The sequence below is a fragment of the Enhydra lutris genome, unplaced genomic scaffold (genome assembly GCF_002288905.1).
Source record: "Enhydra lutris kenyoni isolate GAN:26980312 unplaced genomic scaffold, ASM228890v2 scaffoldscaffold12, whole genome shotgun sequence".
In the NCBI taxonomy this organism is placed as follows: domain Eukaryota; kingdom Metazoa; phylum Chordata; class Mammalia; order Carnivora; family Mustelidae; genus Enhydra; species Enhydra lutris.
The window spans coordinates 70,873,768-70,894,258 of NW_019154096.1; positions in this window are offsets into that span (position 1 = coordinate 70,873,768).

Below are 20,491 nucleotides of genomic sequence, written 5' to 3' on the forward strand. Positions count from 1 at the left end.
CACATAAAGAGGTATTTATGTGTAAAGAAACAAGAAGACATAACATCACCTGCCTCTGTATCTGCAGATCCAAGAGCTAATGCATTTCTAAGGACAAAGATCAATTTGTCATTCAAGTTGAAAATACCGGGGATGTTAGAAAATTCCAGAACCCCAAGTTCTAAAAGGACAGAGAATACAAATGGGCTCCAGTTAAATTTTTGCAAATTCCAGAAAGAAAAAGATGAATGGAAAATAAGCATGATTCTTACGGGCTTTCATGGAAAAGTAGCATAATACCAGTATTATGTTACCTTTCATTTCCATCAGCAATGAGTTACAGTGTGTCAGTCCCTGAGAGAGACAATCAGATAAGCGCCTAGCAAGTGCCTGTGGAATTTGCTGCTCCCGGCATGGGGATTGAGAAAGCAAGAGTGAATTAAACAGAGCCAGTTCTGCTTTTGGAGGTGGGAGCCTGGGGAGAAAACCTCTATGTAACTCATCAGTGGGGTTGCAGGTTTCATTTCCCCCTAGATCACATTTCCGTCAACTGCCATCATAAAGGAACCAGTGGAGGCTTTCAATAATGGGAACTGGAATTGGAAAACAGGGCTCTGAACTTGCCTGACTCTGAAGCTACATCTTCTGGAACGACTTTGATGGAACAAGTCATATCCATTACCTCACCTGAGAGACTCCTAGCCTGACACTCTAAATGGACAAATTGGACTGCCGTTTCCGGGAGCTCCTTTCGTCCTTGAAAAAGTCATACTAGGTGCTGGGGATGATGCTGGATTACAAGCAGAGAGTCAAGGGCTCCATTTGGTGCTCCTTGTGTTCCTTGGAAAGTAGCCACTCTTCTCTCATTTTAGGATTGAAACATGTCTTCCTAACCATGCTTGTCCAGGGAGACGGACCTGTTCCTTAAATAATCTAAATTGTCTCCTTCCTGTATGTGTAGCTGTTTTCAAATATGTGTACCTGATGTCAAAACAACATTATACAAATCCATTTAAAACATTTTAAATTTAGAGTACTTTTGACTTACCGACGTTAGATACTAAGTACACAGCCACTACGTGAGTACCTGCCAATTTCACTATTGCCAGAACTTACTCTCAGAGCCCTGTAAACATCCTTTAAGAATATGAAAAACAAAATCCAAAATGCTACGACCTTATCACCAAATCCGCATATTGGTAGTGACCAATCACAATGACGATAACGAAGGTGGCATCAGGAAGAGCATACAAAAATAATGACGACTTGCCCAGTGCTGCGGACCTCCTCAGCCACAAGCTAGGGTCTCCTACTTCAGTGCTCTGCTCCTCCCACCTCACATGGCCTCCCAGTTGTCATTTCGGTAAGGTCAAGGTCACCTTTGCTTCAGTAATAGCTAAGAAGGCAGCCTTTGGAATCAGGCTATGTAGGTTTAAATCTCCACTTTCTGGAAGCTCAGTTAAACTTACTAACTTACCCTCTCAGCCTCAAAATGCTCGTCTGAAAAATGGATCCAAAAAGAGCACCCACAGTGAGAGGAACCATGGAGGCCCTTTGCCCCAGAGCCTGGCCAAGCACTTGCCATCCATACTGGCTCTTCTTCTTATAATTCCCCTCAGACAGTTGGCCAACTGATCATGGACGCCTTTAAAACCTTTTCAGAAATATCTCCTTCAAGCCAGCCCCTGGCCCAGAGCACTGCTGTGGACCTACCTCTTCCAGAAACTTCCCCCAGTTCAGATTTTGTTTTTCCTTGTAGCTTCCACATTTTCACGTTTAGTTGCAGATTTGTTCACAGTACAATGTTTAAGAGTTCTGGAACTTTCTTTATGAGCCCTACCCCCTCTTAGCCAGGTATGGAGTATAGAATATGCTCCCAAGTTGCCTGTAAAGACATGGTTAATCAGAGCTTATGCACGTACACACACATACACGCACACACACACATACACATCCAGGTACACATCAGAGACCTGTCAGCAGGTAATTATCTGCTATGCTGATGGCTCTGAATCGCTGGGTGCCTTCCAGCTATGTTCACTCTTCAAGCTTCGCTTCCCATCCCCTTGCAGCTGCTTCTGACTCCAGGGGCCCTGGGGCAGCAGACCTGTTAGGCCCTTCCAGTCTTGCCTCTTCTTGCCCCTATAAAGAATTGCTGCCCTGAGCTATACAATTTCCAGAACAAACATGTAAGATACTTTACAACCCAGCCCAGGAGCAGAAACTTATCTTTCTGTAAAGTCAGTCCAACTGTTGTCTTATTAATTTGTATTTTATTGGCCAAAGAGCACTTGTCCAGACACAGGGAGGCTATTTTTTTTTTAAAGATTTTATTTATTTATTTGACAGAGAGATAGAGAGAGAGAGAGAGAAAGCACAAGTACACAGAGCAGTAGACAGAGGGAGAGGAAGAAGCAGGCTCTCCACCGAGCAGGGAGCCTGATGCGGGACTCGATCCCAGGATCCTGGAATCATGACCCGAGCCAAAGGCAGAGGCTTAACTGACTGAGCCACCCAGGCACCCCAACAGGGAGGCTCTTTTTATCCAGATCATCTCTTTGGAGGCATGGCAGGCAATGTAACCTGGACCTGTGTGGTCTCCAGCATGGGGACTGGGACTTGGGGAGCTCCACCACCTCTGGGCTCCTCCCCACCCCTCTCATCTACTCTGCGTTGTCCTCCTCACATGGAAGAACCGCCCCCCTCCACAGGTGGGAGGCCAGGTCATGTGGCTGGAACCCTTAGGAAGAGAGAACTATTTTCAGGCATGCTCCCTGAGTGAACAGTGGGAAAAGGGACAAGCTCGCGGAGGGGGTTAAGTGGTTCTGCAGAGCCAGTGTGACACCCAGGGGACTGCCTGGGGTGGAAAGACCGCTCTGCCCACAGCTGAACAAATTGTGTCAAGGTTTGGGGCCCTTAGCACTATTCTGCAGTCCCTCTGCATTTGCCTGATGGCTTAATGCCTCCAAATTTGACCTTGTTATGGGAAAATTGTTCTCATTTGGCACTTTGGGGATAATGTGTAATTTCAAAACCAGGGTGTGAGCACATTGTAACTATTTTGAAATCCCATCTGCTAAAATTCATTCAAAAACTTTTTTTTTTTTTTTTTTTTTTTTGGTGACTCCTACTCTGTCTCTTGGCCTCCTCCCCCGTCCCCAAGTAACCAATCAAGTGAGTCTCGCTTTTTCAGGCTTTCAGCAATCTTTGCTAAAAGGCTCAATGTGTGTTCATGATAAGTACACCCCTGTGGCTACTTGCAAGAGAAACCCCAGCTTGAACATACCGAGGCTTTCCTCCTTTCTTATGTAAATAAATCTCCAGATGGCTCATTTGTAAGATCGTGTTTACTAATTCTTGTTTTCTTTCTAGACAATTTGTTCCCAGTACCCATTTTATCATTGAAACTGGAGGTACGGCTTGCCATTTCATTTAATGAAAAGTCTATCTGAAGACTCGGTCCACAGGGGGAGAAGGGTGCCAATGCCACACACGCACCCCAGTCCATTGGGAAGGACTAACATTCCTTGTGCTGCTGTTGTTGTACAACAGATATTTTTAATTAGAATCAGAAGAGAATAAGTAATTTCAGACTTATTAGAATATCAGAGCTGGACAGGACCCCGGGCTCCTCTAGTCCACGAAGGGAAGTCTGTGCCATGCACATCCACCTTCCTCTCTCTCGTCCGGTGCCCATGGCAGACATACCAATCACTCATGGCATCCTTTCCAACCAATCTCAGGGACGATCTCAGTAATGTTTTCAGCATGCCTCACCACGTCATACTTAATCAGTTAAAGTTAACATATAAGAGAATGTGCATTTGCTGTAGCTGAGCCTTCCATTTTATAGACAAGGAGCCAGGAGACTCTGAGAGATGCAGTCGTATCATTCAGTATCTCACAGCTAGTTAAGAGCATTAGTGCTTAGCCTGGAAAAATCAAACCCAAGTCGGGAAAGAAATGACATCTCCATTTTCACTACCTCTAACTGTAATTCAGCATTTCCTTCATTTATGAAGGGAAGACACACACCAGAGTAGTGTTCACATATCTGAGTCTCTCACTAATGGCAATCAGAGATATTTCCATGTAACATTCACTCATTACAGATTTCTTAAAATACCATGTATGCTCAATCGCTAATGCTAAATTATAGTAGTTATTAGACCTTCAGCTAGATCTCGTATCTTAATGCATTAATTAAGATGCACATATATTACTATATCACAAATTTGTTTTTTAATGCTTTAATAACCATATTTTAATATAGATGACTTCCTTTGTAATTTATAAAAATCTCATTTTCTGTATTTAGAGCATTGTCCTGAGAAGGGGTCCAAAGATTTCATCAGACTGTCAAAAAGGTCCACGGCACAAAAAAGAAGTAAAACCCCTGGGTAAGAGAAAAGCCAGGTCTCCTAGGCTCTTACTCTCCTGTTTTTCCCATATATACTAAGGAAGTCCACACAATGAACTCTGGCCTTCCTAGACTGAAAGTATATTTACTGCTATATTAATAAGAGATTTTTTAATCTAAAAATATTTTTATGCTCAATAGAGAGAACAAAGATACATAAAGTAAAAAGCACAAGTTCTTAAGCTCCACTCCCCCAAGATAACTGCCATTGTTAACAGTTTGGTACATGGCTTCCCAGACATATACACTCATTATGTAATAAAAATTGAATCAAATAATTCACCGTCTTCTACAGCTGGCATTTTTCACTTACCAAAGTAAAAGAACAGAGAATAATATCGTGGCTATCTTTGCTTTGTACAGATTTGCCCCATTCTTTTTAGCAGCTACAAAGTATTCTCCTACATAAATGTACCCCACTTCACTTCGTAAAGCCCAATAAAGAAGATTTGTTATACCAAGTTTTCTCGGCAAAAGATAACAGAGGGAAGAGTTGTCATTCGAACCTGAGATTAGAAATTTGGCTTTAATGGCCGTTAGCGTGCTCCTTTGGCACAGAGTCGACAGCAATGAGGTCAGCGGCTGTCACTGCTGAAAAACCCACTCTATGGACCGAGAAAGGGCCCCTTCCTGGGAAGCGTGGTCTTCTATACAGATGTGCCCGTTTCAGGACAGTGAGCATGGAGTCACCCTGGTCTGGCGACTCCCTATGGACAGAGACTCAGTGCAAGAGGAGAAACCAGGCTGGGGACCTACGTGGTTTCAGGAGCACTGCTTTAGGGGTAAATATCTTCATTTAATGGGGCCTAGTCTGAGCCAGACTCCGGGACACAGATGGCTCAGATGACCACCCCTGGCAGCACAATGATTCTCCCTTAACCCCTGTCCCCCCCGCCCCAATGCTGCCTCTGTTCTATTTCTCCCATGGCCTGGGGTGACCCTCCCACAAGCCCCTTCTATTTCATATTCACAGCTGACCTGGAGGCTGGCCACCTTGGCAGTTACAGGTTTGGGGAACAAGTGTCATCAACTCCCTTGGGGATGGATGAACAGGGGGGAATAAAGAAGAAACACTTGAGTCATAATAGGTGAAAATATGACCTGGGTGGTATCAGTATGCCCAACACTACTGTTGCACTAAAACCAGAAAACTCAGGTAAGGCTGATTCAAGATCAGAGGCTCCAACTAGAAGGGAAAAACTTGTTTTCTGAAAGCGAAATAACCAGCCAGTCAGGCAGTCTGGCACACAGGGAAAGTGCCCAGGAGCAGCCAGCTCTCGCCTCCTGTTAGGCTTCTTACAAGGAGCACTGGGCCAGGAGTCTGCGAGGCCAGATCCCCTGTGGCTCAGGGAGATGGCTTCCCGGCAGGGCCTTTGTTTCCCCAGCCACAAGTTTAAGGACAGGACAGAAAAACACCTTCAACTAGACCCCTTTCTTCCCTGTTTATTGGCGCCCCCCCCCCAACTGTCTGACTCTGGATCTAGGGTAAGTCAAGGTCAGGGCCAGGCCCACCTCTGCCGGGTTTCTTTGCCTGAACCACCTTTTCTTTTCCCCTCTTTGTGCTTCCATAGTTCTCAAGAACTGGCCTGCCACTTCCCCTCATTCCTAACTCCAGGTAAGAAAGTCTTTTTTCCCTCTCATATAGGCTTTTCCCCTCTCCGTCGTCACATCTTGCTGTCTCCATTCTGCCTGGGGTTTCAGCAATTTTAAATTCCCTGGCTTTGAGTCAGCTCTACTATCAGAACCAATGTGGCTCCAGACTGTTCTACCCCCATTCAGTGCAGGAAATGAAACAAAGCAGGGCTTGTTCCCAGTTTGATAGGCTGCAAGTTTAGGGAATGGGGGCTTCAAATCTTTTCACGATTTTGTTTTGGCACCAGAGCGTCTGCGTTTAATTCTGCAGCTCCTGCCAGAGTCGGGAAGCCGAAGTGATAACATCAACACGCGAAAGATGGGGGCACAGCCCCGGCTTCTTCTCCCTCCCGGCGGGGGCCACTGGGGCATGCGCAGAGCAGACACAACGCACATATGCAGACATGCGTGGGCACCCACTGTCAGGGACGTTCCCACCCACATACCGCTGCTCGCGCAAACCGACGCACACCCAACACTCATACATACGGGCGCACTTGTGCACACACCGATAAACACACTTCCACAAATGCGGTCACGTGCACAGTCATGCACACACACATGTTCACCTGTGCACACTCGCCTACACACAGACATGTAGAGTCACACCCAACACATATATAGACACAGATGTGTACACATTCCCACAAATGTAGTTGCATGTGCCTAGACACAGATACTCACAGACACACGTGCACACGCTGCTGTATACACTCACACAGATCCACCTGGGGGAAAAGAAAGAAGGACTGCAGTCTGCGCAGCTGGGAGGGCCTGGATATCAAAGGGTGTGCTGTCGCAGCGACTCCACCCCCCAACCCCCACCACGACCAGAGCGAAACCAGTTCCTGATCACGGGGTGTCCCCAGAAGGGCCCAAGATGATAACGTTCAACCAATTAAGCCGTTTCCATGGCCACGTTTACTCTTCTCAGCTCCGAAGTTCAGCAGCACCTCGTCCTGGCAGGTAGGACATGTGTGCAAGCTGTGGTCTCTGTGCGGCAGGTGGAAAGACCCACAACGTCTATATTTAGCCCTCCACAGATAACCGACTTGTGCCTTTTGTTTAAATTAGACCCGGAATGAGAGGGCTTCAGCTGACCCTGAGCTCCTTACCGATCAGCAAGGGCCCCACGCAAGGCTGTCCCAGGGTCTGTAGAATCATCACCCATCCCCCACCCCGACCCGGGACATCACTCCTGAGGGCCAGGCAGGACCCCGGACCCTGGCGGCACGGTGCAGAACGCCGGGGGAGGAGGAGGCAGACGCGATCCAAGCATCACACAACGGGATGGATAATCACAGCTTAAGAAGAGCTCCAACCCCTCCATGGGGGAAGACTGGGCTAGAGCATCCTGTCCCACCCGGTTGTGCAGGGCTGGGCCAGGTGAGCGGACCTAACAGGCCAGCAGCGGGGCTCGGGGGCATCAGCCTCACTGGTATTGCCTTCCAGTGCCCTCATACCCAGGATCTCAGAGAGAAGCATACCCAGACCGTGGAAAGACTCAAGATCAACACATGCATCCATTCGGGCTGCCGGGGCAGGGGGGCAGGGGGGGCTGGGGGGGGTGGAGGTGGGGGGGTGGTATAGCCCCAGAAATAGGGTGAGGAGCAAGCAAGCTCGTGAACATCCCATTCATCCCACTGGCCCTGGCACCCAGCAGCTACCGAATAAAAGTCTCGGGACTTATTTCCTGTTCCTACTTGTCGTCCTGCTTATGCTGGGCTCTGGGTCTCCAGCAAAGCTGTTTGTGCCCCTCAGAGAGAAAAGACCCTGCAGTGAGTGTGGGAGAGGCCGAACGCCCCCCGGGGGGTGCAGAGACAGATCAGGGGAGCCTGAGTGAAAATTCTGCCCTGGGTGACCTGGGAAGGGCAAAGCCAGAACTGACTCCAATGTCCTCCTCTATGTAACAGACCCATTTTGAAACCGGGTTCTATGAAAGGGGAGACAGGAGCACGTTCCGGTAAACATGTTGGACAAAGTTTATGAACGAGGGTGGAGTCAGGACTATCTTTTCTAAACACAGCCCTCTGCCAGCACTTCCCCATCCTCTCCCCTCCCCGCCCCCTGCAACTGCCCCCCCTCCCAGGAGCACCAGGGAGGAGGGTCAACAGCCTGCCTGCTGGTCCGTGATGCAGCCTCTTCCTCCACCGAGCTCGCCTACCACGATTCACACACGGGGCCTCCGCCCTCATCCCTTGGCCTGCCCGGCTTCCCGCTGGAGGTGGAGACCCGCCCCGGCTCTCAGGCTCCCTTGCCGGCAGGAAAGCAGGGCTCTGGGACGTCATCTGTTTATCCGTGAGAAACAGTGTAAGATACTGACTCTGAATTCTAAAAATGCCCGTATAAATCCTATTCTGTCCCTTCCTAGCAGAATATCTTGGGCAAGTCATTAACCACTGTGAGCCTTGGTTTCCTCATCCCTAAAATGGGGATGATAATGAGACCGACCTCGTGGAGTTTCTCTAAGAATTAAGTGAGACTATGCCTATAAATAGTGCCCCACCTGACACACGAGTCTCTGTAAATGTTAGCTTTTATTTGTTTATACTCCACCTTTGTCCAGAAGAGGAGTGTAGGTGTGTGTGTGTGTGTGTGTGTGTGTGTTGAGCGGGGTGGGTAGAAGGGAAAATGGAGGGATAAATAAAGCCGATTCAGGCATCCCATAAGGAATCCCACAACAGGGGCACCTGGGTGGCTCAGTGGGTTAAGCCTCTGCCTTCAGCTCAGGTCATTATCTCAGGGTCCTGGGATCGAGCCCCGCATCGGGCTCTCTGCTCAGCAGGGAGCCTGCTTCTACCCCCCTCTCTGCCTGCCTCTCTGCCTACTTGTGATCTCTGTCAAATAAATAAAATCTTAAAAAAAAAAAAAAAGGAACCCCCACAACAACCCAAGGCAGGCCACCAACACGGCCCTTGTACGTTGTTCCTCTAGCCACCCCTTAAGGATGCCCTAGCTGTTCAGAAGAAGTGTGACATTTCATACTGGTAAGATCAGCCAGAAATTCCTCCCAAGACACATTTTTTTTTTTAATTACAAACATATTCCAATCAATGTCTTACCATCAGAATGGAATTCAAACGATCTCTTATGATGGTCATTTAAAGCTTATTAATCACTGCGAATTATTTTGACACCCCAGCGAAGAGTCTTCTGTAATGCTTTAAAATCCCATTTTCATTTAACATTAATTAAAGGCCACTAACCGTAAAGTATTAATAAAGCCAAATTCCCAAAAGGAGCTCCCAGCTGACAGGCTTCAACTCTTGAGAAGTTAGGAGACCCTGAGTGAAACACAGGCCTTAGTGACATGTTAACCAGGGAAATGTAATCAGCCCAACTGTGATAAAGAGAGGGCGTCTCTCGGGAAGATAACAGATACTTGCAATCATAAGTTTTATGATCATCATTAACCTATCTCTAGCAGTTTATGGCTATTATGGTTATTTAGCAAAAGACTTTCAAATCCAACAACCTTACTAACATGCTATACAGATGTTTAGTGGCTCTACTGGATTACCCTATAAATATCAGGCCCAGGATACATACTGCAGAGATGGGTGGCCAGGTGGGGGCGGGGGGGGGGGTTGGCCCTGGTGGTGTCAGAGCACAAAAGGATGAGGCCTGAGACCAAAGATAATCCCTGACCATCAGAAAATGGGGAGAAAGATCTATGTCACCCTCACAAAGTATATGATCCTAAAAAGTCATGTGAAGTAATTGCTCTGGTGTTTCTTTAATCTTGTCTTGTTTAATTGTCTAGTGGATATTCACACCCCCCACCTAGCTCAGCAGCTTGGCCCCTCGTGAATGGATAGAAGGTGGAGCTCACCTTCTCTGGCAGCTATGAGGCCACCACGGCCAAATTCATGGGCTGAGAGGCCCCCGGGGGAGTGTGTATGTATGCAGTGAAAAGCATCTGTGCAAATCTGCTCTGTTCTAAAAGAGCTTCAAAGCATTTGCCCAGTTGTCTTTGCCCTTCTTCTTTTGGACAGTTGAGTAGAACCAGGAAATTTTAAAGCTGTATTTCAGGAACTAAAAGCTATGATTTTGCACCTTAAAAGACTTTTCACTTTAGCTCATTTTCATCAGAAATCCTAATGACGTATTGAAACAGAGGCTATAGTTTAAAAGCTATGGGTCCAGATTCTGAGCTCACCTTTGCACAGCAGGGGCTTTGCCATCACTAGACAGGGTACTTGAGGCACGAGGAAAAGTCTTCCATTGTCTAGGTAGCATAAAGTTCTCTTGAAAACCTGTTCTCAGGGCACCTGGGTGGCTCCATTGGTGGAGCATCTGTCAATTTCAGCTCAGGTCATGATCTCAGAATCCTGAGATCCAGCCTTAAGTCAGGCTCTGTGCACTGTGAGGTGTCTGCTTGAGATTCCCTCTCCCTCTCCCCCTGCCCCTCCACACTGCTCCCTCTCTCTCTTTCTCTCAAATAAGTAAATCTTTAAAAAAAAATGTGTTTAAGTGTCCATTCCAAATACCACCTCTTTCGTGTTAGAGGCACCCTAAAAACTAGGTCTCCATGCTAACAGCTTAATGACCTCTTCCTTTATTCCACTCCAGCCCCACAAAACTCCTGGGAAGTTTATCTTTAAGGACATGTCTAGAGCTGTGGAGGAGAGAAGGAAGGATTCAGACATCCCTTAACCACCTACCTTTATTTAGGATGAATCTGAGGCATGCATAGGGAGCATGTGGGTTTTTGCTGGACAAGGAAGACATCCAGCCACTACCTCCAGGAGAAGGAAGGACGGCCAGAGATGCTAATTTCATCCATGGAAAAGTGTCTGGGCGCATTAATACTACCCTTCCCAACCAGTGCAGATACTCTCCAGTCAGGGGTCCCCAAAGCAAAGCTCCCCAAACTGACCCCAACACATGCCCCAAGAGAATACTGACACCTTCCATCTCTGACAAACAGTTCTGTCCACTTAGATGGACAAGGAGATCTGTCGAACATTTTGACTGCAAGCTTTCAGGCTGAGCAAGCGACAAGGAAAATGAAGAGCAGATGGGCAGCCCCATCTGCCAGCAGAAGTGACGACAGGCCAGCCCCAGACTCCCTCCAAGTCACTGGAGATGGGACTCTACGGTCACATGACCAGTGTTTTCACAAACCCGTCAGAACTTATCCATCCAAATGATTGCCGCTCTCAAGAGGAACACCTTAAAAGGAATTATAACTGTTCCGTTCCCCCAAATTGCTTAGAAATCGAGCCTTAGAAGTTAGTCAGTTTCTAAGTTACTTGGTAAAAGTAACTCCTTAAGATTAAATGAGAGAATTAAATAAGGTAGATCTAACACACGCCTACCACGGTGCTAAGTATATAGTAGGCACTTACTAGATGTTAACTATTGTCATGATTATTACCCTTTCAAAGTCTTAAGATGTGGTCGGAGGCCCTTTTACCGGGAAGGATAAGCCTCAGTGAGTAGGGGCTGTCAGTCACCCAAATTGTTTCCCATTTATTCCCATGAGGCACTGGGAGCACATGATGCAAATTAAGGAATAAAACCACAGTCTTGGGTTAAATAATGTTTCTGTGGTAAAAAATGATGACAAGGCAAGCGTGGATCAATGTCTTCAAGAGTGTAACAGAAATTACAAATTTTCTTCTGAGATCTACGCAGCTACACCATGAGGGCTAAGAGTAATCCTTTGGCCTCTTTCTCTTCGTCCCTCCAAAGTAGGAAGTAGAATTACTGTGACAGAGGTCATTCTGTATGCTCACAAAACGTGTCTCTTCTTCCTTCCCACACAGGAAGCCTGCATCTGCAACACCCCGTCTAGTCGGGTTGGGACCGAATAATTTCCAAAATCATCTTCTTTGTGCACACGTACTTGCACACATTCTCGCTCTCTCTCTTCCAAGCTATAAACATGGACTCTGAAGTGAAAGCCCGTGATGGAAGAAAGCTGTGTGACAGCCTGGAGAAGAGGCTTTCCCCCAACCCAGCAGAGCCTCCAGACTAGAAACATCTACACTAGACTCCGTATGAGCAAGCCATACCATTTTATTGTGTTAAATCACTGACATTTGGCCTGCTGTTAACATAAATAGACTGATTAACACAATTACCTTCCCACTAAAGTTTCAGATAAGTTTCTATTTAAAAGAAGACATCTTGGATGTGAAAGACCCACATGACATTAGACGAAGTTAGCAAAGACCCGGGTAGGTATACCCGAGATTTTTCTCCATCCCAAGCCACTGGAATGCTAAACTGTAATCTGAAACAAATTCTGCTTCGTGGGGAAAGCTGGATGACACAGAGGAGGATGAAGAACTTTGTAGGTCGATGATCTGTTTCCTACTTCCCCACTAATTTTGTAAATAATAAAGATAACATTGTAGAAGCCGAATTTTAGAGCTAGAAATGAACCTGGGAGTCACAGGGAGAATTGGATTTTCAGAACTAGAGGAGAGTTGGTAGTTTCAGACCAGTTCGAGATGGGAACATCAAAGCCAAGAGCAGTTGCGGTGACACACGTGAAGTCACTGACCAGTTAGCAGAAGGGCCAGAATCCATCCATGTCTTCCGACTCTAATCAGTTTTACCCTCTCCCTTTATACTCTCAAGAATGAAAGCCTAGAGTCTCAAGTGGGAGTGAAATGGGAGACGCGGGTCTATTTATTTCTAGTGCGGGCCCCAGGTGGCTCCAGGGGATTCTTCATGAACTGCACCTTTGAAAACCCATTAAATGGTTGATTCTGTACTGTCAGGACTTGACTTCAGCCAAATAAAAATCACTAAGTAAAGTGCTGAGGGAAACAAACACAAGTTAATAGCTTCTTCAAAGAAGCTGCCCACCTTGCATCTGGGGTGTACTTAGAATTTCGCTGCTGAAGGGGCCTTGATTTGACACAGAACAAACAAGAACCGTCTGCGAAAAGGGAAGGATAGTTTTCTCTCCTCAGTGCCTGGGATAGTTCAAACACTGACTGAAGTTAGCAGAGACATTTTTTTTAAACTCTATAAATAATTAACGTGCTATTAAGTAAGTGAATTGTCTAGTAAGAAGGCACAGTTTTGATGCAGACCCACAAGTTAGCATCGTTAGCAACTGATGTGAATGTCTGGTCCTGTTCCCCTGGGAAGAGTCTCCGTGTCAGTACAATAGCACAGGCCAGAAAAGGCAGAGGAAAAGTCCAAGCTGTGCACCTCCTCTTTGCGGATGGGGAAAAGGAGATGCGATTGGAGGGAGAAGCAGGATACAGTCCTGGTCCTGTCTACTTAACAGAACCCAAATCTGATCCAACTGTCAGATGAGACCTGCAAACCTCTGAAACCAGCCTCTTCCTGTATAACTCCGACTGCTGGGTCTAGTAGGTTGACTGGTGGCCCCCTAAAAATGATACGTCCACATGTCAATCTCTAGAACCTGCGAATGTTATTCGGGGGGGGGGGGGGGAGGTCTTGGTGGGAAGGGAAGGGAAGGGAAGGGAAGGGAAGGGAAGGGAAGGGAAGGGAAGGGACACGGGCCACCCACTTGGTCTATACCATAGAAAGTGAACAGCAGCCAAACCCCAGCTGTACTCTGAGCTATGTTGGCACACGCCTTCAGGCAGGTTGCAGCATGGGGATGGAGATAAATTCAGCTAAAAACCCCTCTTAACTACTAGCCTCCCCTAGAACAAAAGCAAAATTAATACAGAGTCCCCAAAAGAGTCCTCTCTGATGGTGAATAAAGAATACAGGGGGGATAAACTACAGACATAAGCTCATTCTACAATTTAAAAAGTCGTAACGTACATGTAATGTACAGCAGGGCGACTATGATTAACACTATTGTATATCTGAGAATAGCTAGGAGAGTAGCTCTCACAAGTTCTCATCACAAGAAAGAAAGATTGTAACTATGTGAGGTGGTAGATGTTAACTAAATGTATCATGCTTCTCATTTCCCAGTAGATACATATACCAAATCATCGGGGTGTACATTTAAAACGAATACAATGTTGGATGTCAGTTATATGCAATAAAACAGGAGAAGAAGTTGTCATCTTTAAAGCGGCCATTTCTTTTATGTCCTCCACTTTTTACAAAAAACTTTTAAAATTGAAATATTCCATGAAACTTGGATTAACTGCAGACCAGCGAACCAGAACCCTCAAGTCACTGAATCTGTACACCTTCTGCATTTAATAAGTAGCAACGGTAAGAAAACACTCATAAAGCTTGTGGCTTCGGTGTGTACTCGGGCAAAAGGGTGGTTGTATTCCTTCCCTTTCACTATCTGCTTATCTTTTTCCACAAATAACAAGGGCAAGAAACCAGGGTTGAATTCAAACAGACATGAATTCAACTCCCAGGTACAATCATCAGTTGTTGCAAGAATTAGCCTTAATATTCTAAACTCACCAAAACACTAGTTTTCATTTGTAAAAATGGAACGACATCTGCCCCCTAAGACTATTTTTGACAATGATAATAGTGTTGCATTTTCACTTAGGGGAGTCAGGTTATAAAGTTAGCACATACAATTATATTTTCCTTAAAAACTCACTAAACTGCCTGCCACTGTCCAGTAGAAATATAAAGAGCCACATAGGTAATGTTAAATTTTCTGTTTGCTGCTTTCAAAATGTAACCAGAAACAGGTGAAATTGATTTCTGTAATATATTTTGTTTAACCTAATATATCCAAAGCATTATTCCAACATGTAATCAATGTAGAAATTGTTAATGAGATATTTTACTTTTTTGTACTAAGTGTTGAAAAGCATGAATTTTATAGCCACTGTACATCTTAACTCAGACTAGCCACATTTTGAGGGCCCCGTAGCCCCATAAAGTACTGAACTGTGCATCTCTAGACCATCCTTATGTCTCCGGGGCACAGGCCCTCTCCCCATAAGTCACCCTGACCAGGATTTTCTCCACTGCTGCAACAGATCCCCATTTCTTCAACCGAGAGCCATGGCAAAGGAGATGGTTTGCACTTCGGGTCCAAGATGGAAAATGACCTTAAGCATCAGAACCAGTCATTGCTCAAGACGTGCCCACTTCCAAGACACACCTCTCCACACGCAGGGGGACCAGACTCTCCCTGACCGTCTCATACATGCTGTTCTAGATCGGAGATCTGATCGCTGTTTTGCTCAGCCCATGGAGTTGAAATTATAAGTTAAGTGAATATATATGCCTTTACTTCATGTGTCGATAAAATTTCTGTTCAGGGCACATTTGTTGAGCTCCTACTATTAAGGCAGGATCTAGAAAATACAAAGGCCTCTACCTATGTTCAAATTCTGACAGTTACTTACTCATTCTGTTACCTTGACAGATCGTTTGATTTCTTAAGCCTCAGTTTCCTTCTCTGCGAAACAAAGAGAATAAAAGCTCTCCATTCATCGGGTTGTGGCTGAACATTAAATAAGATCATCCTACAAAGCACAGGGCAGCAAAGAGACTTCACTCAATTTCTCATTCTTCCTGGTGATCAGTGCTGAGTAGTGCAATAAATGTTCGCCGATGAGGGTGATGCTGACTCCGGGTGTGTTTTGGAGATAAAGCTCTCCACCCCACCGGACTATCACCAGCTGAAATAACCAGGGTGGGCGATCACCCCTTCCCCTTGTGTCATGCTCTGTAGGCCTGGAGTTGAAAAGCAGAGGGAAGTGAGCTAGAACATGAACACCTCAGTACAGACATCTTCCCTTCCCTTTCCTCCTGCCTAGCGCTGCCCCAAGAGTCCGTGGGGCTTACGCAGTGGGAAGGGAACTCCAAGGCCCGGGGCGGGCACCTTGGGACCTTGGGTTGCATGCTGTTTTATGGGCTACGTTCAGCCCCCAGAATGCTTGAATCCTTTGATTCTCAAAAGCCGATGAAAGCAGTTTTGCCCAACTGCAGATGTGGCTGAGTAGAAATACTCCCATGTCAGCAAGGTTCCAAATGGACTAGAAGTTACAGTGACTTCAGACAACTTTCTAATCTGTTGGTCAAAGTGTTTCCCTTCCAAGAAAGGTGAAAGCTCAGAAAATAATTCCTCACCACCACCACCACCAACAACAACAACAAAACACTTATTTTTTTAAGAATATAGAAGGGCAAATTTCACCTGGGGCAAAAGGAGTTTATGAAACACTTGACAAAAAAAAAAAAAGAGGATAATTCCAAGCCTGCAGGGTCTTGCTGCTGGCTCACCCACCGAGCGGTGTGGGGAGAAGCCCTGAGTTTCCATGGGTGCCCCAGCGCCCCCTGCAGGTAGGGGGCTTTCTTCCCGTTTCCTACTATTCCAATGCTGTCTTTAAGAGTGGTCCCAAGAAATGAGGTGCCAAATAAAGAAGACATTTTGTTGGAAGGAAGACACTGGATCTTTTATTCTATTCTCCGCCGCCGCACCCCCCCCCCACCACGGGAGGAGTGGAGCAGGAAACGTCACACCTGGTGTTCGGAGCAATCCCTCCGAGTCAGCATTTGTCCACCTGGTCCTGTTGATTTGGGGCCGCTTCTCTGGTCACGGGGCGTTGTCCTGTGCAAACAAGACTGCTAGGCAGCCTCTTTGGCCTCTAACCACTAAATGCAGCAGCCATACCAGCCCCCTCCAGTGATGACAACCAAAATGTCTCCAGACATTGCCCAATGTCCCCCTGGGGACAAAAGTGTCCCCAGTTGAAAACCACTGGTCTAGGGCTGGAGCAGTCTGCCATTCAGCCCAGCTTCTGGATCACCATGGTCAGGGAGAACTTTCTGTGTTCCGAGCCAGGTGGGGAATCACTGAGCTGGGCCCTTACTCTCCACTACATCTTTTTTCCCTCCCACTTCCAGCAAAAGGACAGGGCAATTTACTAGAGCACTGAAGAATATAAAATGCACCCTGGCGATGGGGTTTCTGAGCCGGATTTGGCCTTCCTGGCTTCAAAGATCATGAAACCTCTCATTTGTACTCCACAAAGCAGCAATTTCTCACAAGGATACGTTCCTTTGACTCTCTTTTAAAAAGTCAAGTACAGCTTGGCAACCACAGAGTACAGAAAATATAGGCTTTCTGCAAGAAGCAATTATTCAAAACCCAAAGACTAAAAAAAAAAAAAATGAGCATGTCGGGTCGCGTCAGTTACAACATGTAGGACAACTGGATTCCTTCATTTCTAAGCAATGGAATGGTCTGGGTTTGTTTTTTCTTGCTGACTTTGATTATTTCTTTGAGGTAAAACCCAAGCTGTCTAAAACTGTTGACACTGGGTTGCTGACCTTTTAATTTAAAAAACAAGAAGGTCCATGTTTGGTATTTGGGCTTTCGCTTTAAATGTTCACCAATCATTACATCCATAATTAGAACTTGTGCTGGAATGTACCAAAATCTGCCTCCTGGATCATTGACAGGGTCTGTAGAAGCCACAGGAAAACTGAACACTTCAGCAATGGTAAGATTTTTCTGGGCTGGCACAGGAAAACTCGGTTGATGGAATATAAATCAGCAACCCTAGACTCTAATTTCCACCCTTCACATGTAGCATGATTATACCAGCGGGCTGTGCGATCGTCAAGCCAGAGACCGAGGTTTGTTTGCCAGAAGGAAGCCAAACCTTCAATTCTGTGGTTAATGCCACCTAGGGATATAATTACACAAGCTAATATCATCTTTCTACTAAAGAAAAGGAAAAGGAATCCTCATGGCCAACGTTCATGTGAATGAACCATTTTGGGTTTAATACCAAAGCTAATATCAAATTCCTAAGGTATGCGTGTTCCAACATTTAAAAGTGAAGAATGAGGCATCCGACAGTAACATTAACATGCTTATCATAGATCTTCTTCAATTTATCAAATGTCAGTTTCAGAAATGTCTCCCAAATGCTGCCTCCCATGTTGTTAAGGGGACTTTGCATAAAACAAACCAATGTTATTATAACCTTCACATACAAGCAGAATCCAGGCAGAGTTCAAACATTTGGTGAACCCATGGTATCCCTCATTGGGTCTCAAGGAAGGCAACTCAGATCCTGTTGTTAGAAGGGCCCAGACAGGATATTTATTTGGAAAGCTTCGGCGGGCATGGTATTTGCTTTCCAATGCAAAAACTAATTCCTGAAAAGTAAATGGGGCACTTAACATTATAGGAGGCTTCATAAATGGATCACATCGAATCTTTCAGACCACTAATACCCTACTACAACTTCACTGCTACACAAATAAATATGCTTAACGACTGAAGGGAAGACCACTGAATGAGCCAAGTATTATGAAAAACCATCATCCTTAAAACTTCCTTAGTCTGAGGCACTCCTCTCCATCATGCTACTGTCTGACCCTCAATCTGGGTCACGCCCCTCACCCACACTGACCCTAGTGTGGCTAAGCATAACCTTGCCCATCTCCAGGTGTGAGCCCCAAAAACATATGGGCAGCTTCTTAAAAAGCTAACCATGGAGTTGCTATATGACTCCGCAATTCGACCCCTAGGCATGTATCCAAGAGAAATGAACATGTATGTCCATTCTAGGCTTGCCCATGAATGTTTATAGCAGCACTGTTCTAATAGCCCCAAAGTGAAAGCAGCCCAAATGTCCATCAACTGATAAATGGATAAATAAAATGTGGCCGCTCTATGTTGTGGAATATTATTCACCCATTAAGAGGAACAAAGGCCTGACACATGCTCCAACATGAGTCAACCTCAGGAACATAACACTGAGGAAAAGAAGATAGTCACATACGGTCACCTAGTGTAGAATTCCATTTATTTGAAAGGCCAAAAATTATTGTGTTCGAGTGTAAACAGTGTTCCCCAAATATAAGTAATTCACTCCTCAGACTTAAGTTTAGTACCATGCCTAACACCAATTATTTAATTTACTTCTTCCAATATGCTAGTTCCTTGAATGGAGATGAGACCTGAAACAAATATACCACACTCCCCCAAGCAAAATAGAACACTGATGTCCCATACGAAACTCCAAATATTGCCAACAAAAAATAAGTAAATAAATAAATCTCTTTTTAAAGAAATAATGGCACCTTTTTTTTTTGAGATAGTGGCACCATTAACTTCTGTCTTCTAAAATGTTTGCCCCAAATTCTTAGAACTGCTCCTTCAACTTCTCAACATGGGGCTCGTCTTCTATTATGCTGAGACACAATGAGATGTCAAGCATTTCAAAGTCTCCCTGAATTATCAAAGAACCAAAAATAAATCCTAAATTGCTTTTTAAGTGTGAAACGCATTTTTTTTCCATTCTCGATTGAAAAATGGCTGCAGAGATTGTACTCAGGTTTTCCAAGCTATAAATCTCTCTCAAGCTAGGACTAGGTATGGACATTTTCAGCCTTGAAGAATATTTCTGTCAGAGAGCTACAATTGCAGGGATTGGAGTCGTGATGGCTGTCTGGGTGTGGCGCTGGCTACAGAGGTCATTGTTGGAAACCAGGGATGGTAAGGTAAGGTCATTATCAAAGAAACAAACATAGAAAAGTACAGACAATCCAGTGAAATCCAACAAAAGCAGTGGGCATCAAGTACCATAAAATATCCTTTTGCTCAGTGATCCTGTTTTTAGGAATTTATACTAAAGAAAAGCAAACCACTGCAAGGTGATTTATGGCCATACAAGGCTTGGAGCAACCGTCAGCAAGCAACAATAGGGATTAGTTAATTAAATTATTCTATATCCTTTGGATGGAATGTTATGTCTCCATTAAAACTGACTATAAAAGACACAGAAATGTACTAGTGATCTCATGTTAATGGGGAAAGGATAAAAATATATGTACACTATAATAATCACGCAAACAAATGTATGTCTATAACAAAGCAACAAAAAGGTCCGCACGAAAGCATAAGTCACTGAGCTCGCCTGGTGGGTCTAATGATTTCTTCTCCATGCTCCCAAATTGTTGAAATAACACTATATAGTCTTTAGAAAAAATTAAGTCAATCATACCAATTTTAAGAGGAACAATTCCATGAATCAACTTGCACTCTTACTACCAACAACACTATTACCTGTCCTATTTACATTAAAATAACATCCATCAGAGACCCCCAATCACGATGTAGGGAAAGAAAATACAATGGTTTAGCTGAGTCAAAACATGATTTCATTATAAACTTGGCCATGAGAATAATTCTCTGTACACTGGAAGTCTAGGAAGAGGATCCTCCTGCTTTCTGAACCCTACATGTGCTCTGGAATGTGCAACTGGAAAGTGCAATTAGAAATGTGCAAATGGAGAACTGAGAAAATTAGCATGTGCACTGCTAATTTTTCTCAAATTTCCATTCCATCTCTTGGGAGGAAATTATATGTGAAGGAGATCAGAAGCCCCCTCCCTTATCTATGGAGCCTCACCTGGTAACTAATCCCATCTACCAAACTGACTGGACCTCAGGGAGCAACAGCAAACATTCTCTGGGGATGACAGAGTGTGGCAGAATAAGCAAGGTGGGCTGCTGAGCCCACCACTCAGAATCCTTACAGTTTCATCTCACACACAACAAGGAGC